The 25982-nt window shown below is 36.0% G+C and overlaps 1 pseudogene; it reads left to right on the top strand.

Moving 5' to 3' along the window:
* The first annotated feature begins 5884 nt into the window (after window positions 1-5884).
* Window positions 5885-6031, top strand: LOC114095339 (U2 spliceosomal RNA; annotated as a pseudogene).
* Window positions 6032-25982: the final 19951 nt, after the last annotated feature.

Below are 25982 nucleotides of genomic sequence, written 5' to 3'. Positions count from 1 at the left end.
GTCAATGTTGAATAAAAATGATTATAGCAAGCATTCTTGTCTTGTTCCTGACTTTAAAGAGAATGTTTGTCACTTAACAGTTAATGATGTTTATTATAGGATATTTTGAGATATTATATTTGTTTAGTTTGAGGACATTTTCCAAGGGATTTCAGTTTGTTTTATCTTCTGTTTTAAAGCATCAATAAATATTGAATGTTACTGAATATTGTTTCTAATGTGAGAGAAGCACCTTTTTCTTTTAATTGAAATGGTGAATTACATTAAATCATTTACCAATGTATTAATATATACTTTTCCTGCAGCAATCCAAATGGTTATAACACAAAATCTGTTTAGACATCACTAACTTCACATAATTTTTTAAAAAATTGTTCTCTCTGTATCAATGAGTGACACTGTCTTTTTTCATATTTTTCTGATTTATTTGCCTATTCACTTTTTTTCCCATGTTGTTGATTGAATCAAGGGACCCACACTTTTCTAGGTAAATGCTCTAATACCAAACTATCCCCTACCCTTTTAGCTTAATTTTTTCTTTGTTTGTTTGTTTTGTTAGAGGGTCTTACTAAATTACTGAGACTGACTTTAAATTTACATCCTCCTGCTTTAGCCTCCAAGTAGCTGAGAATATAGGAATGGATTACCACACTCAGCCTTTTCTGATTTCTTGAATCAAGGTAAATCTTTACAAAATGAGTTAGGGAGTATTCTCTTGTTTAACACCAACTTTTAATATTTCTTATCTCTCTTTAACAAAGTGGATAATCTCTTGTAAATCTTCCAATTTGCTACATCTCTCTTCAACTGTATCATATCTTTTACATTAAATTCTGTGTTACTTTAGTTTTCATTCATAGAGGTTCTAATGGTTGTTTTATTTTACCTACATATTCCTGAGCATATGGAATAGGCTGCTTTTCTTTTGTCTTACTCTTTCTACCTTTTTATCCAAATGCCTTTAGTGTATGTACTTTATAAGTAAGCTATAGTCTTTGTGTGTTTTATAATTTTTGAATTGAGACTGCATATTTGTAACACTTTATAAGGAAATATTTTGTGGCCCTGATTTAATATGGATTCCCCCACCGAGGATAAATGTTTGCTTCTGCCAGGTGGCTGGAGGCACTAGCAACCCAGCATCAATTTAAACTAAATTTTCATCTTGGGGTTTCTGGACCACACAAATGGAATGAGTTCTATCCCAGAGCCTGAGTAATGCCTTGCCTGTGGTTACACAATTGTCAAAAAAAAAAAAAAAATGTCTTTCCCCCCTCTATCTACAGCCACATATTTTCAGTTTTTCCTTTTGGTTGGTACTATTTCTAGTTCCTTCTGTACTAAAGGTGTTGCCTTTCGAAGGTTCTGAGGACATACGTAATTAAACTTTCCACCTTGATCATTCTATGGTCTTTATCACCTGTGTTCTACTCACTTGGGAAAGAAAGCTTTGGGTCACCAAGGCCTGGCAGATGTCTTTCAGGGTAGCCATCCAATTTAGTGCTGTAATAAATCTCTGGATTTATGCTTTCTTGTTCTTTTGGGCCTGTTTGAATCTGTCTACTTATTTCTTGCCAAGATAGCTAAGTATTTATAAAGATGTTTTTAAACTTTTATCCAGCATTTTTAGAATTTTTTTGTACCAGAGGAGGGATTTTTTTTAAAGACATTTAATCTGCATATTGTCAGAAATAAAAGTCAGATTGCAGGGAAATGGATGGCATTAGAGCAGATTATGCTAAGTGAAGCTAGCCAATCCCTAAAAAACAAATGCCAAATGTCTTCTTTGATATAAGGAGAGTAACTAAGAACAGAGTAGGGAGGAAGAGCATGAGAAGATTAACATTAAACAGGTGGGAGGGAAAGGGAGAGAGAAGGGAAATTGCATGGAAAAGGAAGGAGACCCTCAGGGTTATACAAAATTACATACAAGAAGAAGTGAGGGGAAAGGGAAAAAAAATACAAGGGGGAGAAATGAATGACAGTAGAGGGGGTAGAGGGAGAAGAGGGGAGGGGAGGGGAAGGGAGGGGGGATAGTAGAGGATAGGAAAGGCAGCAGAATACAACAGACACTAGTATGGCAATATGTAAATCAATGGATGTGTAACTGATGTGATTCTGCAATCTGTATACGGGGTAAAAATGGGAGTTCATAACCCACTTGAATCAAAGTGTGAAATATGATATATCAAGAACTATGTAATGTTTTGAACAACCAACAACAAAAATTAAAAAAAGAATTATAATGCAAAAAACAACAACAAAGTACATGTATAAAGGCATCAATTGGTGTGAATATCCTTTATATACAGAAATATGAAAAATTGTGCTCTGTATGTGTAATAAGAATTGTAATGCATTCCACTGCTGTCATGTATTTAAAAAAAATCAATAAAAGATTAAAAAAATCAAAAGAAAAAAATAAAAATAATAAAAAAGAAATAAAAGTCAGAAACTATCCATGGAAGTAATTAAAGTAATTTAATAAGCTATTTAAAAAAAATAGCTAACGATAAGTTTATAATTTCATGAGATAGGGGAAAGGCTGCTAAAGGATTCTACTCATACAATATTGCTTAAATCATAAATATGAAGGTTTACTTTTCCCATTTCTAAAGTTTATTTTACTACTAATGTTTTTGTCTGTGCTCCATCGTGAATTTACTTTTTTAGAAGTGTACCCAGAATTCAATATAAAATCTATTGGCTACTCTGATTCCATACAATATAACTATGTGGTAAGACATGTTATCACAGAACCAACTTGTTTTTCCATCTGCTCATGAGGGTTTTCATCCTTCAGTCTAGACTTCTGTGTGTGGGTAGTAGCAGCGTGGTTTAAGAATGGAGGTGTTCTGAGTGACTGCAGCAGTTAATAACTACACCAATTCAGTTAGAGCTTCCAAATCACTCTAAATACATATCCCCACACTTTTTAATAGAAATAAAATATTCTCTCTTTTTTTTGGTGTAAATTGTAATGTCTATTTCAACTTTACCTGATAATTCTTTTTCAGATGAATTTCCAACATGAAAAAACTATACTTGTATTACAACTGTATTCCATACAGTAAATAAAAATTTACCGTGTTCTTTAAGAAAGAAAAAAAATGCCTTTAGACAAAAGTAAAAAAAAAAAAAATACTGAAATTAAAATTAAATGTTTCCCAAAGTTTAGAACAACAGTTAAAAGGGTAGGGAAACAGAAAATAATCTTTTCCATCTGAGCATTATTTCTCCCATTTATAGTTAAAAAATGGTTCTGCCAGTTGAACTGATTTGATGTAATCAAGCACCCTGTGCAGTTACTTTTATCTTCTTTCTTGGGGTCATTTTTACTAGATCTTGTTATTGCATCAAAAAGTTACTAATGTATAAATAAATACATTATAATCCTCTACAGATGGAAATAAATGTGTTATGATATTTTGTTTTGTGAGTTTGGCTGTAGAGTTTAGGTAGATTCTGCTAACAATATAGATAATTCCTTAAGGAATTAAGTTTTTTTTAAACCCATACACAACAATGTACTATCTTCAAAACTTTTTCATAATCTGTGAAAATACAGATAAAGTATGATTTTTGAAATCTTGTTCCCTTAAATGCTGAATAAGATTAGTTCTATGTGAACAATATTAGATACAGGGGAGAAAATTTGTTTTGTGCTTTGTTTTTATTTTCTAATTAATTTTAAAATAATTATTCCAGACATGTCAATATTTGTAGTTAATTTGTAACCTTTTTTATTTCTTATTTTTTCCCAACCAGGCACATTTTTTTAAATAGTTAAAAACAAATATTTTCTCTTATAGTTCATAAAGTTAGTCTCTGATAAATACTGTCATTAAGAAGGCATTTTAAAAATAAGATTATTTTCTTCTTTCAAATAGCCATGCATTTAAAAAAAATCATTACTAACTTTTCCATGGCTTATCTTAGAATTTCCAGATTTAGGTCATACTCTGTGTACATAATTGTGTATCTTTTTGGCCAATTCTTCATAATATTTCATTAACTTGTGTAATAACTATGTAAAACCAAAGTTAATATTGGGTACAGCATTTCTTCCTGCTTTATTCTTATATTAAGTGTACTACTTTGTTTTACCAATAATCATATGTACTTACCTATGTTAAAAGTATATTTAAATTCTATGAGTTTATTTTTAATTCAAAATGGATATAAAATATTATTTAATGATTTCTAAGATTTTTATCAAAACTATCATGAAACTTTTTTCTTTTGACCTACTATTCTGAAGTATTTTAGAAATGGATATCTATACTTGAAACATCATTGTATTTTTGTAATAAGCTTCTCTGAGAACCCTACTTAGTCAATATCTCGTGTATTCATTCTAGTTTATTTTTATCTGAAAGTGATAGTTACAATTTACTGCCTGTGTTATGTATTTTTTCTTGCTTAATTCTCATGCTCACTCCACAAATTAAACACAACAACCTTCATGTTTTGGAATAAGCAAGTGAATTTTGATGGAAGGAAAGAGTTTGCTTCATAATATTAAGGAATTTCTTCTGCTAAAATTTGTGCTTCCAGTGAGACTCATTGTTGAGCTCAGGATGAGGTCAGAGGATCTTAATATTTATTTTAAAGATTTTAGGGCAAGTAATGGACTATGAGCGGAACTGCCTTTGTTTTATCATCTTGTCTGTGCTGTGTCCTCCTCACTAATACTCCCTTCCATGAATAGACATGCTACAGTTATGAAGTCAGCGGACAGTTTTGTTGATTTGAGTAATTTAGCACTTCACACATACTAGGTAATTCTCTAGACATGTGACTTAAGTACCACATCACTTTGTTTCTTAGCTCCCTTGTTCATCTCTGCATCATCATCTGCCTTCTTTTTCTTGCTTCTGCTTCATCTCTCTTACCAGACTCAGACTCTCCTGATCATACAAGAGATTATTCATTCTTATTGTAAGATAGCCAGAACTAACACTAAGAAGCTCTAATGCTATTAGTTCTTTTTTTTTTCTTTTTTCCAATTCTAAAAGTTCAACCATCAAAGTTACCTTAATGGGACAGAGTTTCTCTTGTTACTTTTAAGTTATGCATGGGCACAATATCTTTATTTTGTTTATTTATTTTTATGTGGTGCTGAGGATCAAACCCAGGGTCTCACATGTGTGAGGCGAGCGCTCTACCACTGAGCCACAACCCCAGCCTGATAGGACAGACTTTCATCTTCTTATTCTAAATTCCAAGTTTCTTAAAACCAGAAATTAATTTTGAAGTATTTTTTTTACCTAAATTTCACAGTTTAGTAACTTTGAAACATTTTTTTTCCAAGTAAAAAGGTAAGACATAGATAGTTAACTAAACATCAAACTTACAGTAAAGATGTTGGACATGGTAGAAGGCAGAGGTATATTTTATTCCCTCCATTATATAGCCATCAAGTTTGAAAGCCATGTAGGTATCTTTAAAAAATAGTTATGTCTCTATGGGAGAAGTAATGAACATACTTTGTAATCATCATTATGTAACCTTCCTTGAGAGGCAAAATTAAAACGTGGGATTTGACACATAATTATCTAATTTCTATCAGGACCTTGTGTGTAGCAAGCACTCTACCACTGAGTCACACCTTAGCCCAAACAAACTTCACATCTTGGGATTCAATGACCGAATTCTCCAACTTGGTAAAATATATTGTATATTGCCTGCATTGAGCTGCTAAAAAGCCTGTTTCTATCTAATAGGGTTGAGATGGTGGAGGGGAATGATCCTGAAAGGTAATAGCTGAAGAATTTTAAAAACACAATAAATTCAGGAGGGGAGGCAAAGCCATATACATACTTCACTTTGATAAACAAATAGCCCCATCTCTGTTGCCTTTACATTTTTAAACCATGCAAGTATCGCTTCTCGGCCTTTTGGCTAAGATCAAGTGTAAACCATGCAAGTATGATGAGTACATAGATTTATGGTCAACTTTCAAGAAGCCAGAATTCTTTTCTGGTTCTAAAATAGGGCTCAGAGACAAAGACTCTGGGATCCAATCCCAGCTCTGGCATGACTTTGTTCCATGAGAATAAATATCACTAGACACTTATTTCCATAAGCATAAGCTGATTAATTCAGATTAACTGATTTCTAAAACTTCTTAAAACTTCTGAAATTTTATATTGATTATAAAAATTTGAAAGTACATTTCAGGGTACGTTGTGCACGGCTGTGAGTCAATAGGGGGAGCTCTCACATTGCTTTTCTATGTATCTCACAACCAGGAGAATTTATGTTACTTTAATTGAAAAGATCGGGTGGATTATTTCATTACAATCAGATATTTATAAACCAGAGGCATCTCATTACCTACTAGAGCGATGGTGCAGCAGGCCACTCAGCTGTGTGCCTCTAACTTCAGGGCTTTTTAATCATCCATGAGCACCCACTAATCTGTTTACGCCACTTCAGAAGTTGTTTTGTGTGTTTTCAGGACTTGGACTTCGTATGAAGTTAAGGTCTCTGTTTGTTTTTCATTCCGACCTACAAGAGTTAAAAACATCAGAAAATGTTTATGGAGATGAAAAAGCAAGCGATCATTTCATTGGGTCTACATTTTGGGGGTTGAACTTTCTACAACCTGACATGGGTACTGAAATTGTTGTTATTCAATGATATATATTTAGGGATTGGCATCTTTTTTCTTTACCACCCCCCCACCTCAGTGTATTGTATATAATTTGCTGCCCTAGCTCACAGAGTAGAAAAGCGGTTTACAGTTGAATCTTTAGAAAATTTGCTTTCTCTGATTTAAACAGATCTCCTTTGTGTTAATTAGCATATAAGACATCAGTTGGTAACTGCTAGCTTTCAAATGAAACTCTTACATTAATGTTCAGGTAAAATGAAAATGAGACAAAATCTTAATAGACATTTCTTCAATAAAGTTGTGGTTTATACTTGAGGTGGAATTTTATTGCTTACTGTGATTTATACCTACTTTATCTAAAGGTTCATGGTGGCCAACAAATAACGGCTCATATTTTTTGGCCATTTTTCTCTGAAAACATAACTACATTTTAAAATATGGAAAAGTAATTTATAAGGGAAATGAAAAAAGCTTACATGGAAGATTACATAAAATACATCTGTCTTTTCAAGCCATTGAGATATATAAACAACTCGTTAAAACCTTAAAAAGCCAAGAGGAAGGACAAAAGATTCTTTTATTGCAATGAACTTTGGAAAAGATGCCTTTTTTACTTTTTTTTTAAACTTTAAAGAAGATTTTTTACTTCATGTCTAAATAAAGATCTTGGTTAAATATGTGCGTGTGTGCATACACACATTTTAAATATCACTGGAAGTTCCTTCTTCAAAGGAATCAGTAATAAGGGAAAAAAATCAGGAAAAATAAACATGTTTGGCAGCCAGGAAGCTTTTTTTTTTTTTTTTTCAATGAAAGTGGAGTCTTTTGTTTTTGACTGGGAAGGTTTTTCTTTTTATGTCAAATGAAATTTTAAGATCACCTATGAGTTTGGAACCAAATCCTTGACTGCCAAATCTGATTCCAATCCTTAAAATCTGTTTTTGTAATACTGCCAGCAATGCACTAACTTTAAATAGGTAGCCAGACATATTGGCAAAAATATACGTGGTTAATCAAATAAAACTATGTAGCAGTTCAGGAACAATCAATCAACCTTCAGAATCTTTTTAAGAGAGAAGCTGCTGTGAAGACATGGTAACGTGCAGTGAAATATTGCAATCAAACTGCAGGAGCAGCTGCTTTTGAATTCATCTTCTCCTTTGTTTTTTAGGTTTTCACAGAACTATCTCTTAACTATTATGAACTTCATAAGCTTTTGAATGGAAAAAACCTACTCCTACAACTAACAAAGACAAAACCTGGTAATGCAGTTGGAAGTTAAATGCGCCTTCAGAACTGCCAATGTGAACTCACCTAGTTGACTATTATCGCATGGGTGGCACTTGAAATGCCTGTGATCACTTGAGTTTTTAGTACATCAAAAAGGAGAATATGTGCGAAGAGACTAAACACTTTCTGGTGTGTTTCATAACTGGATTACATTTACTTTCAAATAAAAGACAACACGTTGTCTCAAAACTAATTTTGGTATCCAAACACTTTGATTTCATTCTTTACAAACTTTACTTTTTTGTTGTATGCAAAAAGCATTACTGTCCTTTAAGTCAATGCCAAGGCCAAACCCATAAGACCTCCATTTATTTAAAAATTTTTGTTGTTTTAAATCACAAACCAGAATAGTATCTCACAACTAAATTATTTATAAAATAAATCTAGCCCTATAGCTAGTTAGAATATTTTATTACTTTTACTTGGTAGTTATTCTTCTTTGCTGCAATCATAAATGTAATTCATTTATAATCTTAAGACTTGAAATATGAATGGACAATTTGGCTTCATCAAAACAAAATATTACAATTAAATAATAAAACTTGATTCCTGAGCACTAGAAAAAAAATATTTTTCCTCCTTTCTGGACATCTGAGGTCAATTTTGTTGAATCTCAATAGTGGCTAATAATATTAGCTCCTAACTAATTATGTTTCTGTGTAAGATTTCTGTGTGTGTGTGTGTGTGTGTGTGTGTCTGTGTGTGTGTGTGTGTGTGTGTGAGTGTGGCCAGTTCCCATTTAGCTGAACATTCTTAGTTTTTATTTCCTCCTTTTTCTCATAGGTTTTATCAACTGTTCCCAGATTTGGCTAGGAGACGAGTATGTATTTGGAAAGTACATACCTTGCAGTGGCACAGTTTATGATCAGTGTTCATAGAGGCATGGTGGTGTTAGCTGTAATGTTGAATATATAGCTGGAGAAAGAACATTTGAAGAAATAGTGGTTATATACTTTAAGTGTAAGTATACCTGCATATTGAGTATGCTTTTGTTTTCTATAATAAAACATCTAATATATAAGCAAAACATATCATAAACAAATAAAGAAAAACTTACATAATTATCATAAATAAAGAAAAAAAAACAGAAAAGACCAAGCAACTGGCTCATGTGACCCTGCTTAGCATTCTCATCCTTGGACGGCATAACTCTTATGTAACCTCTAGGACCCAAGAGAGTGGATGTCTCTCTTCAGATCTGAACATATCCTCTTTCCTCTCAACATGTCAGGCCTTCTACGTCCTGTGTAAGTCAGGTAGCCCTCTTCTGCATGCTGCCATCCCCCTATCAATATTTTTGTCACTGAAAAAGATATTTACCTTGAAAACTTTATTTGTTCTTAATGCATATCTCTTTGTCTCTGATTAAATTGTAGTCTTTTAGAAGTTAGATTTGCCTTATTATCTTTACATCCATAATGCATATAATGTCTGCCTGAAAGTCAAGGATAGAAAGAAATGCACCTGTAAACTACATTTGCCACCTAAAGGCCTCCTTACTCCTGAGCACAGACTCAAAAGCGTTGTGATGAGCTTGGCTGGTGATAAACAAGCCCACCACGAGAGAAGGGCTGATGAAGGAATGAGAACCTGGTTTTTCCAGAATTGCACACTTTGGGTTCAGGCAAGAAACCATTAATGAATCACATAACTCTGAAAAAAGAATAGAAGCAGAGTCTGTAGGGAACACTCAATCCTCAGCTTCTGTTGGTTTCTAGAAGAGTGTGTATGGTTAGAGCTTAGGACTTTTCAAGTTATTGAGGAATTTAGATATTTAAAACATTTTAAAACGATGGCTCAGTGTTTTTAAAAACATCCTGGGAGCTGTGATACCGCTGATTATCGGTGACAAGTTCTGTTTCCTCACATGGGGAAGTTTGAACATTGGAGAAGCACACCAAGGCAAGCATATAAAGCAGGGTTTATTTAAAAAGTGGTGACATAGACTTCTGCCGGGAGGGAGAAGGGGGCCATAGATGGTATCCAGGTATCACCAGAAGCAACGTGCTCTGCCCTTTTTAATCTGTCCTAGACTTCCTTTGTTCTCCTGCTCCCTTGCCCTTATCTTTCTCCTTCCTGTATATATGACTAGGCCCAGGAATGCTTAGTGGGATGGCCAAAAGGTGGGAAACAGGTGGGCGGAAGGGGGAAAGGCAGGATGGAGCAGCCCAGGACACATTAATTAACAACTTTATAGCTCCTTGTAGGAAGGGCAATTCCTGAGACAGGTTAGCAACAGTTTGGAGCAGGGGCAGGTTCTTGATAAGGGCAGAGGGAGGGTTCTGAAGGAATTAACATTTCAATGCCTCAGGGGACAGTCTCCAACTTCCTGGGGACTCACTCAAAATTGGCCTGACTCATCTGACCTGACTCAATTTACCTATCTATATTGACTGCCTATCTAATTCTGGCTTCAGTTCAATACAGTGGCAGATACCTGTAATCCCTGCCGCTCGGGAAGCAGGAGGATCTCAGCTTCATAGCTTGCCTCAGCAACTTAGTGAAACCCTAAGCAACTCAGTAAGACCCTGTCTCAAAATAAAAAAATAAAAAGGTGAAAAGGGCTAAGGATGTGTCTCAGTGGTTAAGCACCCTTGAGTTTAATCACTAGTAAAAACAACAACAACAACAACAAAAAAAAAAAACCCACCTTGGGAACAGGGAAAAATGTAAACAAGCCACAGATGGCACACGGACCGTCCATGTGGTCTCTAATGAAAGAAGATGCTCTGAACATCTTCTCTGACTTAAGAAAGCAAAAACAGTAACCACAGTTTTTCTGCCAGATTGGAAAAATCTATTTATATGCAGATTTTCATCTACATGTTTAATTTTATACCCATGCCCATATTTAAACATATACTTTATATTTATATTTTTATTTAAATGTATACTTATATGACTTGACTTGGCAGGTTTGGGCTCAGAATAAGGAAATTTAAGGCCAGTTTAGACCTGGATGTGAATAAGGAGAGTACAAATGTAGAAATGCAGACTTTATTACTTGAGTTTGCATCCAAGTTTTCAGGCAGCTTGTTTTTCTGACCTTTAAAACCACCTTTGAATCTCTGATAAATACAGAAAGAACTGAGCTGAGAAGAAAAGGTATTTACAACAGCACCTTCAGATAACCGTAAAGCTGCTCAAGTATTTTTGCAGTGACTGGCAGGGAAGGAATGCTGGGAAAATAACAGCACTGGAAACAAAGCAGACTGGTTTTATCTCAACTTTTATATCCAACTGAAGCACACTTCACCTGTGAATAGTGATTATTAAGTTTCTTTCAAGGGACTGGGGCCCGTAATTCATGAATGCTGCAGGTGCGAACTCCTATGAGTCTTTTCTCTGAGTGAAAGAACGTTAATCATTATTCATGGGTGAGATAGTCCATTTATTTCACTGCAGAGAAAGAATTCCTTTTTTTCTCTTCTTAAAACATGAGACCTTCAATTTTATAAGCTTCACAACAATAAAAGATTCCTTTTTAGAATTATGTTTATTAAGGGTTGTTCTTATCGCACACTTGTTTTTTTTTTTTTTAAGTACTTGGATTTCCTTGAGCTAGTAAAACGCCAGTAAGAATACGGGATTCGAAATAGCAATTAATTAATTATTCAGGAAAATGTCTACAGACATCTGGTTATTCTAGACTGATATTAATATCTATGAATGCACAATAAATCCCCTCAAAATAAATACAAGGAAGGAATTGCAAGGAATTTTGTCCTAAGTATTGCTTGAAATAAGTGAGTCACTGGCTAGAGTCTAGAGTGCTTTAGGTTGTGTTTTCATTTGTTGTGAACATTAATTGACGACGGACATTCATAAATATTACTTGACAAGATTTTAGTTAATTTTTTAATTTCATTCCTCACTTCATATACTCCAACCTTTTTATTTGTTTTCAAATATTTAAAATACGTTTACCTCTTTCCAGCAGTCTTTTCTTGCTTTGTTTTTTTTCAAGGAACCAAATTTTCTATGTGTGAATTCTTACAGTTCCATTATTGTTGAAGACAATTCAGATATTTTTAAAGTATATATTCATCTTAATTTTCTTTAATACTTTTTTTATCATGCCACACTAAAAAAAGAAAGAAATTCACTTCTTAACCACATTTGTTGTTTTTTTTGTTTTGTTTTGTTTTAATTTTGGGGTTTTTTTTTGGAAGCAGGGGATTGAACTCAGAGGCCCTTAATCACTACATCCCCAGCCCTTTTGTTACTTTTTAAACTTAGAAACAGGGTCTTGCTAAGTTGCTGAGGCTGGCTTTGAACTTGCAATCCTCCTGCCTCAGCCTTCTGAGTGGCTGGGATTCCAGCTGTGTGCCGCCATGCCTGGCCAGATTGTGTTCAGAGTATATATTATTCAACCAAAAAGATTAATTCTTCGCTCCTGAGGTTCAGGTTATACATATAATTAAATAATTTGAGTTAATGCCCAATAATTGGACAAAATTATGAAATATATTGGAAGAGAAACAGTAAATATTAAATTAACAAATGTAATAACTAAATAACTGATTTATTCAATTTAAATAGTCAGGTTATATAGCAAAACCAAAACTTAACGTAAAAACTACCTCCATATCCAACACTCACTGATTTTATTCTAAAACAAAAATAAAGCTGCAATTTAAATTTGGGCAGAGATAAGATAGTGAGGTGATAGTTAATGTTTATTCTAAAGGAGTTTGATTAAATTTATTCCATCATTTAAATGTATGTAAATTTTATTCTAGAAATTTTATCTCACCTCAAGAAATTGTGAAATCCATCTAGATTTTTTTATTGCTGTTGGTTTTACTTAATTTGAAAATTTTCCCCAAATGTAGCTGATGTGCAATTAAAAATTCAGGCAAATTAGAGAGAAGATTGTCAATTTGTTGATGGGGCGGGGTGGGGGGGTTAGCCACAAGTCCAGAAAAGCCCACATTTTTCATCCATTGGAAAGTCTCAATCTCATCCTTTGACCGTGGATGCTGGCGAAATGTCAGTTTACTTTCACAGGGGAGAATGACCTCCCTTATTTCGTGAATAATCTAAATGAAGAATGACAGAGCAGTTCTAATGGCTATACCCAGCCACAAAACCTAAAACCAAAGACAACTTATAAATGATCAACTCTCAGACACTCATTTGACAGTGTGTTTCTACCTGGTAAAAAAGCATGCCTATCAAAATTTGTGAAGAATTGAACCAACTTCGCCAAAGGTGTAGATGCATCAGACCCAGCAGACCCACACGTGGCTGGATCCTAAGTGAAGATCCATCCTAGCTGGCCTCTGACTTTTGACCTCCAGGTCACTTCTGCTGTCACTACTGGACTGTGGTAGTAGTTTCTTCCCTAGTGCAGCTTCTTCATTCCACTTTGGTGACATGAAAGATATTTATTTACCTTCTCTCTCTCTCTCTCTCTCTCTCTCTCTCTCTCTCTCTCTCACACACACACACACACACACACACACACACACACATACTCTCTCTGGTCCTATGAACTGGATCTATTTTTAGGTCCTGTCTATTCTTCTGTCTCAGGCTTGGTCCTCAGAGAGGACCACAGCACAGGTTGGAGATCTGTTACAGCATTGCACCAGTGTGTCTACCCCTTCACTTCCCATTAAAGGCAAATTCTAGAAGGAAGATGAATTTTACTGTTAGATTCCTGTAGCTTCAGTGTATCCCAACACAAGTGAACAGGATTATTAAATTTAAACACTTGGTCTGTATGTCTCTGGACTTCTTAGGGGGAACAGTGCTGAACAGCTTCTCCAGCAAGTTTCTCAAAGTGAAGTAGAAATTGCTCTCAAATGCTAGTTATAAACCTGTAATCTGAACTCCAGCCACTCCACAGGACTGCAGAAGAATTTACGATGTGCTAAATATTTCCTTTGTTCTTCCCAGTGGTAGCCTGCTGTAGCAATTAGAAAGCAACTGGCTCCACATGTAAACTGCTGGAGTTTTCTAAAGAATTGTTGATGACTGTTCAACAGGCTCAGTGAACAGGATTTCTTATTGTGCAGAATTCTTTTTTTTTTTTTTTTCATTTCCTCTCAAGGTCCTATTTTCTGAAATATTTTCTAAATTTTGCTTCCTTCTTCTCTGGTGCTTTTCCACTGCCCCTCTGCAAGGAGGGAGAGGGGGTCAAGGTGACCACTAGAAGGCCATGGACACCCCAGAATCCTATCACTACAAACCTTTTTAAAACCATATAAAGGTCCTTTGTGCTGCTATCAAAAACACCTCTGACCTCCTCTTTCTTATTTTCATAGAAACTGACAGCTTAGTCCCATCCTTCATAAAAAGGCAAAAAAATCTGCCAATACTATCCTCTTCAGAAGCCAGACACTATTAATCATCAGCAGGAGGCAGTATGGCTTCAATTAGCTAGAGAGAGAGAGAGAGAGAGAGAGAGAGAGAGAGAGAGAGAGAGAGAGAGAGATGGCCTTATTCAGAGCTGGGCACTGTGCTAAATGTTTTACAAGTATTAGTTCTGTGAGGATGGTACTTTTGTTAGCTTTATTCAGAACCAAAGAAATTGAAGTACAGAGAAGTGAGGTTCACTTACCCTAAATCACATAGACAGTGGTCAAGAGGGAAATGTATCTAAACAAATTTGACTGAGAAAGCAAATATCTTTGAGAGGCAGCCTGTCAGAGTGCTTAAGGGCTAGATTATAGACACCATCTGCCAATCACTTGCTACCCTGTGTAATCCAGGGGAAGTTACTGTACCCCTGTGTCTCAGACGCATCATCTATAAAATAAGAGTAGCATCCACTTTATAGGATAATACAAATGAATATTACACATTAAGCACTCAGAACAATGTCAGACATACAGCAAGTGCCATGTAGTTGTTACTTTTTACAATCCCCACACTCATTTTTAAAATAGGCCTTAATGAATAAGGGAGAATTTGCAACATCCCAGCCTCTTCTAGTCTCTTGGTTTTTAATAGGCATCACACACACAAACCTAGTTGCAAGAGATCAGGGATGAATGAGACACTGATCTAACCTGAGGTGTCCCAGTTTCATGGAGAAGAAAGTGAACACACAGATTACAAGAAAATATACATATGCTAAATGTTTTCACAAGACAGGATTCATTGATAAGGGGATCATGAATCTCACCTTTCAAAAGGGGAGTACATGTTTAGGAAAGGTTTCTAAATTGTGGACATAATCCCATGTATTCTGAACATGATTAAGACACTTGAAGAGCACTGAAGAGAAGGCATTAGCCCTAAGTGGGGTAGACAAATCCCAGGAGTGGCATCTGCACAGAGGAGGGCAAAGAAGGAGGAGATGGTGTGGTGGAACATAAGAATTGCTTGGGTACAGAGCAGGTGTGCCTTTGGACACAGGAGAAAGCAGGAAGGGTGTGGTTAGAGCTCTTCAGAGGCTGATTTGTGTGCTGTTGCCAGATTATTATGACTAAAGCACAATTCTGAACAAGACCTTTCTCCATTAAAAAGCCTCAGAATTTCACAATCATGTGGGTTGAATTTTGTCCCATTCAAAATTCATACATTGAAGTTCTAAACCCCAGTACCCCAGAATGTGACCTTTAGAAATAGAGTCATGGTAAATTAGTTAAGGTAAGATGAGATCATATGGGAGTAGAGTGGGTCCCTAATCTAACAAGACTGATCTCCCTTATTAAAAAAAAAAAAAAGAATTTTTAGATAAAGGAACATGGGAAGAAAACTAGGTGACACATAAGGGCAGAGGTTGAAGTGACACGTCTCTGAGCCAAGGAACACTCAAGATGTCCAGCAACCCCCAGGAGCTGTGAGGCTGGTAAGGAGCAGGTTCTCTCTCTCCAAGACAACCCTGTGAAGAACTAGAGCTTAGACTCCACAGAAGTGTGAGGTAATCAATTAAGGTAATCTTTTAAGTCACTCTATGCATGGGATTTTAACAGCAGTCTGAGCAAACTCAAACACTCCACAACATTCAGACTGCATTTCTATTGTTTTTCCTAAGTTTTCTGAAAGAACATTCCAGAGTGAGAATTGGTGAAGGGAGTAGGGAATTATTAGGAATATAAAAGTATTATACCTACCCCTACTTTTTGACCTTCTGAACTGTTTTGACCTTCTCCTTCACCACAACATTTGCTACACTGAAAACACCTCCTTATTCTCCTTGCCCTTTATTCTCTCTCTCTCTCTCTCTCTCTCTCTCTCTCTCTCTCTCTCTCTCTCTCTCTCTTCTCTCTCTCTCTACCAGGGATTGAACCCAGGGACACTTAATCACTGAACCATATAACCAGCCCTTTTAAATATTTTATTTAAAGGAAGAGTCTTCCTCAGTTGCTTAGGGCCTCATTAAATTGCTGAGGCTGACTTTCAACTCATGATCCTCCTGCCTCAGCCTCCCAAGGTGCTGGGATTACAAGCATGAGCCACCATGCCCGGCCTTTGCCTTTATCCTTGACCATCTTACATTTGGAATATATTTTCTGTGCCCCATAATTATCATTCAGATGCTAAAGCATCCTCCATTTCACAAAGCATTTCTTTGTTATTGGCTCTTATGTTTCCCTCCCTCCCTCCCTCCCTCTCTCCCTTCCTTCCTCCCTCTCTCCCTTCCTTCCTTCCTTCCTTCCTTTCTTTCTTTCTTATATCTTCTATCTTGTACCAGACAAATCAGCAAACCTACTACCTTCTGCCACCAAACAGATTATGAAAACAGGGACAACAGGTACTTTATTTCTCATTTACTATGGGAATCATTAAAGCACTTGACATATGGTGACCAGCATTTGCATATGTATTGCACTTTATGTTGAAAATTATATATTTATATTGAAACTTTATATTGAGCATAATTAGTGATTCATTAAATGGATTTAGATGTACATTTTTGTAGTGAGTCTCCAATTACATGTGTTTTTCCACTTAACTTCTCTCTCATTTGCCAAATGTTGATCATTTGAGTCTTTATTTTGGCATACGGATTTTCTTTTAAGTAATTGATTTTAAGATTTGCCTTTAAGCTTTGCTAGAGTGGGTTCAGAATATCTTTTAATCTAGAGATAATTTGTCATCACTACTAATCTGTGGAGTTCATGTGCCATGTACTGGGACATGACTTTGAATTTTGAATGTATTTCCAGCCATATGTGAGTTTTGGGGAAATTTTTCCAAATATTTCTTTCCAGTGGTTCTTTCTCTGGACTCAGGTATTTTTCTCTAATGCATGCACAGCATTCAGCCAGAGATTTAAGGAAGATCCTCTATAGATCTTAGAAGTTTTCTATCTGTCCTGATATTTCTGTTCTGAGTCTGTCACTCAAATTCTAGCTACCCAAACTACCAACTCTAGCTCTACAACTTGACAAGACCTCCACGCTTTCTGGATTCATTTGCCTTGTACTGTGCTGCAGAGCCTCTGTCTGGTGGATAACTGGAGCTCACCTCATTCATTTCCCTTCTTTAAGAAATCACTGCTCTGTGCTATCTGTAGTGTTTTGTACATTTTCTAGTTATTCAAAGTAGAAGGGTAAATTCAATCCTTTATTTTATTTATTTATTTAATTTTTTGCACCAGGTACTGAACCCACGGGCACTTAACCACTGAGCCACATCCCCATCCCTTTTATATATTTTATTAGAGATAGGGTCTCACTGAGTTTCTTAGGGCCTCACTAAGTTGTTGAGGCTGAGTTTGAACTCATCATCCTCCTGCCTCAGCCTCCCAAATTGCTGGGATTACAGGAGTGGGCCACTGTGCCTGGTGGTAAATTCAATCTTAATTACTCTACATAGGCCTGCAAAATATCTGGAATGTTGTATAGATTTATCCTACCTTGCAAGTTTTCAGCTTTGAGATGGTGCAAAAGCAACACATACTTAGTAGAAATGTACTCACTAGCAATATGCAGTAAGATATTCTGTCAAAGTTGGGCAGCAGCATCAATCTGTAGCTCCCAGTCAGTCACAGGATAAACAGAGAAAACAATACTATGAAGTGCACTGTGTTGCCATTACTATGTTTAGTAGGTTAGGTGTATTAAATGCATTTTTGACTTACAAATTTTTCAATTTACAATGGGTTTGGGGGGAACATAAATCCATTGTATGTCTAGGAGAAACTGTATTTGTAAATCTTGTTTAGAAAGTACTGTAAAGAGTATAATGAAACCAGGCATGTTGGCACATGGCTGTAATTTCAGAGATTTGGGAGGCTGTGGCCAGAGGACTGTAAGTTTGAGGCCAGTCTCAGAAATTTAACAAGACTCTGTCTCAAAGGAAAAGACTGGGGAATGTAGCTTAATGGTAAACCATTCCTGGGTCTAATCCCCAGTTTAAAAAAAAAAAAAAGCAAAAATAAAATAAAAAGTAAAAGGAGTATCATCACTGAGCTACATGAAGTATCCTTTGAGTAAACATCAAATGCTATTTACCATTTCACATTTCATGTTTTCAATTCGTTTTTTCATAGAAGAACTATGTAAAACAAGGTTTGGGTGACAGATCTGCAAGAAGTGGTAAAGACAAGGCTTTGGAGTTATATGCAAATTTATATTCTAATCCAAAATTCATCTTCTCAAGTAATACAGCCTATGGCTACATAGTACCTGTAAGCCTCACTTTTTAAATTTTAAAACAGAATCAAACACAATACCTCCAAATGGTTATTGTGAGGATTAAATGTCCATCACTTCTCTACAAATTTTATAAAGAACCCTCATTCTGAGATCCACACAGCATGATTATATGCAAAGAATTATATACAAAGTTTTTAGTAGGAGCTACCGTATAACAGGCACCGAATAAATTTCCTTACAGTTTTTCTTTCCCTCAAAGCAACAGGAACTTTATTGTATTGGAAATTCAAGAGAATGGAAGTTCTAGTCTCTGCCAACCTCCCAAATTTCAGAAGATTTTCCCAGGTACTTCTTTGCACAAAGGGATAGACAGATTAACCTGGTACAACAAGGTTACCATTCCACGTCTTGAATATGAGAGTCCAAAAGTGCAATGATGAATTAGTCCATTTTTCATTTTGACAGGCTTTCTTCATATCCTTTCTAAACTTTTCTTCCAGACATCTAGCATATGATTTTGCTTATAGTTGAGCCAATATTTCTCTTGTCTAGCTCCTCATATTATCATATCCTTCATTGGACTTCCCCAAAGATTCATTTGTGATACTTGTGCAATATGCTAGTGATTTTCATATATGCACTTTAACTCTGTTTTAAAATTCCTACTAATTCCATTTAGTCAACTTTTATCAGAGTTTTATTCTTCAAAGTCTCATTGTTCTTACCATTACCATACCATCATTCTAACTGCAAAGACTCCCTTATTTTCCACCAATATTCTCTCATTTTAAAATTCTAACATTACACATTCCTAATAGTTATTCTCACTCATAGTAAGGCCTCACTCAGGAAATTTTGTCTTGTATGAGGTGGGTTTTGGTAAAGTGAAAAAAATAAAGATTTGCTGATTGAAAGTATGAATTTGTATCCCTGCTCAGTACATTGTAGACAGGTGAATTTCTTAATCCCTCTGAGGCTTAATTCACTCATCTGAAAAAATAAGGATAATAATATTGAACTCAGAGTTCTTATAAACATTAAAATTAGATAATCTATGATATTCTTAGCAGAGTCATTGGCATACAGAAGAAGTTTAATGACTATTAGCTTGCTTTTTTCTTCACTTTCAGGTTTTTTCTTTTCAATTTCTGCTAAAGGGACTATCCCTCCAGAACAAGTCTGTTAAGGGTCAAATAGATCTGTAAATACTGTAATGCATGTGTATCAGTTAAAATATATTTGACCATAGGTAAAACTATTCAAGGTTAAACAGTGAAGAAATGAATTTCTGTAAGAAGAAATGGTGTATGCAAGAAAAAGACTAGACATAGTTCAGGCTTCTGGGATGGTGGGCAATTTATTTCCATATCTCTTTTCCTCCAAGAACAGTATTAGTTTCATCCCAGGATAGTTCCCCTAGTGTCAGTTATTGAGGTCATATACATCTTCTTGTCCAACAAAAAAGAAGATTTTTTTTTCCTGTTTCTTTATTGATCTAAGGCAAACATTGATTCTCATCTGATTATTCAGAATTGGGTCATATGTCACTTTTCTCAAGAAACTATTTGCAAGAGAAGATCAGGTTTCTCTTTTCCAGGTGACATCCCCCACCCCCAACCACCACTGGCTTGAACACAGGAAAACTCCTTACCCTGTACAGCTTCCATGGAAAACTCCTTACCCTGTACAGCTTCCGTGCAGTGGAGGAAGGGTAGAAGGGATGTTGGCATGGTCCTCATGTTTATGTTGATCTGCATGAAGGCAGAGGTCTGTTTTGTATGCTTTTTTTCTCTCAAGGAGCTGAATTCTTGCTTCTGTAACAATAATTGACATGTATATGGAATCTAATAAATATTTGTTGAGTGAATATTGATTATTGTCTTTGGATAACTCCTTATTTCTTGGAACAATATAGCAAAATTGATTCACAAATCAAATCTTTAATAAATAATTGTTGGGTGAATCCCCCATCAAAAACTTCTAATTCCATTTTTGTAAATCTTTCTGCTCATTGAAGATCATCTTCTTCCCTGTATTTAACTTTTTTTCTCATCACTTCTAAGATGGACTTTTAACTTGATTGAGGTTCATAAATCTTTTACATGTTTTGCTTTTGTGCATTACCAAACTTGGAATGATTTTTCTTCCCCTGAAAATGTTTGTCTCCCTGAAAGTATCCAAGATCAAACTTTCCCAGCTCTGATCACTGAATCCCAGCAAAACCTCTGCATTCTGGCACATTTCCTGTATCCTTTATCATATCTGTACATACATCTAATATTTTCTTTCTTATTCAATCAATCATGAGCCCTAAATAGCTATGACTATTCCAGTCAATGTATGTCTAATCCATGATACCATATGCAGTAAGCATTTGCAGAAAATTAATGTTTGGGTGGCACAGAGAGTACCAAGAAAATATATGCATATATTTTTTCATTTTCATTTTTAATTATTCTGAGTAGATAAATACATGTATCCCAGTTATTCCCTCTTTAGTGCTTTCAGTGTGTCACTCCTTTTCAAACATGAATTGGCTAATTCAAGTGAAATCCAACCAGTACAGAGAGGATTGGAGTCCTCCTTCTCTAACATAAAATATTATAAGTCCTAGAATATAGCATGTAATTAGATTAGCATTAATTACCCTACTGTATCTACTCTTGTCTCGCAAAAAGAAGCATTTAAAATGAAACCCAATTCTTCCTTTACATATTACATCCAAATCATGTCTATTGATCTTATGTAAGTACAAAAGCATTATTTATTCCTTTTTTAAAAAATTTTATTTGTTATATGTGACAACAGAATGCATTACAATTCTTATTACACATATAGAGCACAATTTTTCATATCTCTGGTTGTACACAAAGTAGAGTCACATCCTTTATGTCTTCTTACATGCACTTAGGGTAATTATGACAATCGCATTTCACCATCTTTCCTACCCCTATGCTCCCTCTCTTACCCTCCCTCCTATTTTCCCCTTTGCCCTATCTAGAGTTCATTGAATCCTCCCACCCCCTGAGAAAATATATTATTAATAAGGCAAACATTTTGTTTTTAATATCAATTATGTAGAACATTTTATGTATATCTTATAGACACGAGGAACTGCCTTGCCTTCAGTTTCTCACATCTCATTCTTAGAGACTCTGATTTAGGTCTGACATTGTATTATGAAATCTGCCTTTTTACCACATGTCACAAATGATTTTTGTTAGCATTGAATAATAACATTTGGCTGAATGGGTAGCATTCCATCAATCTCTGATCCTTCTTTCAATACAAGAATAAAGAAGGAAGACTAACTGGTGCCATGTCACATGCTTAAAATCTCAGAGGCTTAGGAGCTGAGGCAGGAAGATCATAAGTTCAAGACTAGTCTCAGCAACTAAGCAAGGCCCTAAGCAACTTTGTGAGACTCTGTCTCAAAATAAATAAGTAAATAAGGAAGGAAGGGATGTGGCTCAGTTGTTAAATGCTACTGGATTCAATCCCTGGTACCAAAAGGGATTAAAAAGAAAAGAAAAGAAAAAAGGATGATTCAATGTTCAGTGCTAACTGAATGAATGAATGAATATTCCTGATACTACAAGTGACAGTTGAGTAGAATCACTGGAGTATTAAAAAAAAAAATGTATTTGGAAACACAGCGGGCATGGGTGGATGAGGGGAAGAGAAGAGAAAAATGGAACCAGATAAGAAGATTGAGTTTTGATTATAAAGGACCTTGAATGCTTGTTCAAAGATGCTTAGATTCTCTGAAGTCCATGGGGAAACTTTAAAAGTACCCGAACAGAGATAACAACACAATTTGTGTCACAGAAAACTGACTTTGTCTCTGATGGAGTAACCAGAAAAGGAAAGCTGGAAACACAGCAGAATCACACATGATCAAAAACCACAAGTGGTTTCTCCATGATACAGGGGCATGTGAGGCCCCTGAGGCTTGACCACCTCTGTACTGTGAGTCAACATGAGGCAGAACTGTGAGTGATTGCCTGTGGTCCCCACTGGAGTCAGAGCAATTCATCTCTGTGAAGCACTTGACCGCGAGTGGCTGCCCAATTCATTAAATAAGGTTCTCAAACATGAGATACAAAATACAAAGGCAGCCCAAGAACAGTTTTTTTTTTTTTCTTCTTTTTGTAGTTGTTTTTCACTTATAATGATAGACATTTCAACCCTAACCTGGTAATTTAAAAGAAACAGAAAAAATGTTACATTATCAATTTCATTAGCATAAATGTTAAAGAGAAGAATGTTGATATGTTGAAAGAATGGCTGAGACATTATTTAAAGGTTGAACTTAAACTGGAGTCAAGTCAGTTCCCCAGAGCTGGCAGCATCAGGGGCAGGTGTGAGGAAAGCCCTGGTGTTCTATACTTAGCTTGGAGGAAACAAGCCATTGAGGGCGGCCAGGGAAACAGGCTTTCCCTTAGAATGAAAATGCTCTCTGCCTTTGCCACATATTTCTATTGACATTTCTCTTTTATCATCTTTCCAAGGAGTCCACTTGTTGGACATAATGCTAGATGATAAAATTGGAGACACTGGACTTAGTTCTTTCCTTTGGAGAGGGACCAAGGAATGAGGAGACTTGATTCTGTGCCCAGAAAGAAGTCAACCTGAAAAGCCAAAAGTTATCAGGAAGACAGAGGCTATTAAATGGGAATTAAGCTATGTTTCTGTCCTCTTCAATCCTAAAGACAATCCTTTAAGTTCTATATAACTCAAGCTGTTGTCAGCTGTTCCTAATCCTCCTCTCAGATCTTCTTCCTGGCCTAGCCTTCCTCATGGAACCCAAATCTACTTCCACCAAAACATCGGCAGAAAATCTAGATTTCTTTTAAGATGAACCGGAGAGAGAATTTTATCATAAAACTAGCAACCACCATTTGAAATATTGCCTTTGACAGTGTCTCTATTTACTGAAAACCTTGGGAAATCTATCCTTTCCCTTCCTATATAGCAATTCAGTCTCTCCACTGCCTTCCCCTCTGCCCTCCCCTCCCCTCTCCTCCCCTTCCCTCCCATCCTCTCCCCTCCCATCCTCTCCTCTCCTCTCCCCGCCCTCTCTTCTCCTCTCCTCTCACCCCTTTCCTCCCTTTCTTTCCCATCAGGCAAAGCATCTCACAGATCCAATTCTTACCCAAAAGTCCTAAATCAAAAGAGAGGATATGTTTTTCCTCTTATTATAGATACGTTAAGTTTACCTGTTTCTTTTCCTTTATTTTTACTTTTTTCTCTCAGTGAAAAAAAAAAATTAGAAAATAGCAAAAGTGGGAAGGGAAGTATTTTCATAGTTTTTCTAGCTGCCACTAATTGCAGGCCGTGCGAAGGCCCCATTTGAGGCATCTCTCCTTTCCCTTCCAGGATTCATTTCTCAAGTGTCCTGTAGCGTGTTCACTTCATCCTGTGTGAGGGTGTGCAGTCACTGCCCTCAAAATGCATCCTGCATGCCTACACTCACACTCTCAACAGGATGTTTCAATTGAACATTTCATGGGGAGTCCTCAGCAATTTTCCTTCATTGTCTTAATAAACTTCATGCCATTATATTGCCTTTAAAATTCTTTGAAAAGATGATGAATTAGATGAATTTTTCCAGTCTTTTGGCTCCACCAAACATGGTTTTCACTATGTCCCAATCATGAAAGAAAGGGAGCATTGAGTCCATTCCTCAGATGGCCTAGGCACTAACTTGTCAAGCCACCAGGTAGAGAAGAATCTATCATGAAGTCTTCTTTGGAAGGTAGTGAGTGAAATTCTCAACACAACTATGGAGTCTAAAATGAGAGTTGGAAGTGATGAAGAAGCAGGGCTGGTGACGTAATTTGTGGGGATTAGTGCAAAGTGAAAATGTGACACCCCTTGTTCAAAAAGCAGAGTGAAAGGTATTAAAATATTAAGCTTTCCCCCTTCTCTTTCAGCCTTTCTGTAAACTTACCAAGATGTCCATTTGCAGTTCAGCATTGTCTTAAGCAAAGTTAAAAATTACAATTATGAACATAATTTTGCTGTTAATTTTTATATTGTGCAGTGCCAGTTTTAAATGCAAATATAAGAGCACGTAATAAACATGTGAAAAATCATCAAAACCATACAATTTGTATTTTATGGTATGATTTTGATGATACTAAGCCCTGCAGGAAATTAACACTCACACACATTTGCATATTTCCTATCTCACTTATTGATGGCCACATTCTTACCATACTCTATTTTCAGCTTACCAGCAGAGAAGGAAGGAGTAAAAAGAAAAAGACCTGTGGCTTGCTCAATCTTTCCTTTTCCTTCTATGGCACCATTTTGAACATTCATAGTGATTGGCTAATACAGGAAAAAAACACAAGTAAGAGAGGAAATTAGAGGGTTCTTTAAAAAATATTTATTGGTTCACTATAATTATACATCATAGTAGGATTTATTGTAGCATATTAGTACATGCACATAACATATTTGGTCAATTTCATTCTCCAGTTACATCCATTTTCCTACAAATTATATAATTTTTCTGTAAGGTTGAGTAAAACACTATTGTTTTATATATACCTCAGTTCCTTTATTTATTCATCTATTGACAGACACCTGGGCTGGTACCATAACTTGGCTACTGTTAAATTGCACTTCTATAAACATGATATACATGTATTGCTATAGTATCTGACTTCAATTCATTTGATAAACACTGAGGAGTAATATAGCTGGTCATGGGTGGTTCTGTTCCTTGGCTCTGGAAGAACCTCCATACTGATTTCCATAGTGATTAGACAAATTTACAATCCCAACAGTGTGTAAATCTTGAGAGAATTCTTTGGTCATTGTGTTTCTTAGAACATCCTTATCTTCTTCCTGGGCTCAAAGCATGTTCTAATCCTAAGGGAAAGTGTAGCCTCTTGGGACTGCCAGTTCCCTAGCTTACTCAGGTAAAGACCCATGCTCACCTTGCACTTGGTGTCTCATTGAATTCTCATGTTTTGTGAGTTCACTGGAATTCCCACTCATGGGAAACAGGGAGCAACCACCACGCATACTGATCCTATCTCCAGACTCCCCTGTATACTCAATCATCTCATGAGGAAGTCCAATGAGACACATAAAATTATCAAGAATTTCAAGACTGCAACAGCAGAACATCGAGCCAAGGGCAGGCCATTTCAGGGTGTGGGATGCTGTGTGACTGCACAGACTGTGTGCCCAGGAAGCTGGCCCTGTGCTGTGGCCATTTCTCCTTACCCCTCCCACCACTGCCTCCGCTGATCCCCACAGGCATTGAGAACCTACAAGGCCCTATCCACAGAAGTGGCAGAGAAAATTTGCCTTGTCTTTTCCTTCCCAAACCCAAGGTTCTTGTCTTTTTCTTTCTTTTCTTTTTTTTTTTAAATCCTTTTTGCTCTTCACTCCAGAATCCAGCTCCTCTTGTACTGATTGTCAATTGGTCTGTTCCATTTCTACCCACAAAAATGAGTTAGGATCCAGGGAAAGGTCTCCACTCTGTTTCAGTTCAT

This window comes from Marmota flaviventris, chromosome 6 (assembly GCF_047511675.1).
Source record: "Marmota flaviventris isolate mMarFla1 chromosome 6, mMarFla1.hap1, whole genome shotgun sequence".
Lineage (NCBI taxonomy): Eukaryota > Metazoa > Chordata > Mammalia > Rodentia > Sciuridae > Marmota > Marmota flaviventris.
Note: the sequence above shows the minus strand (reverse complement) of the source record. Positions and strands in the feature narration are given on the sequence as shown.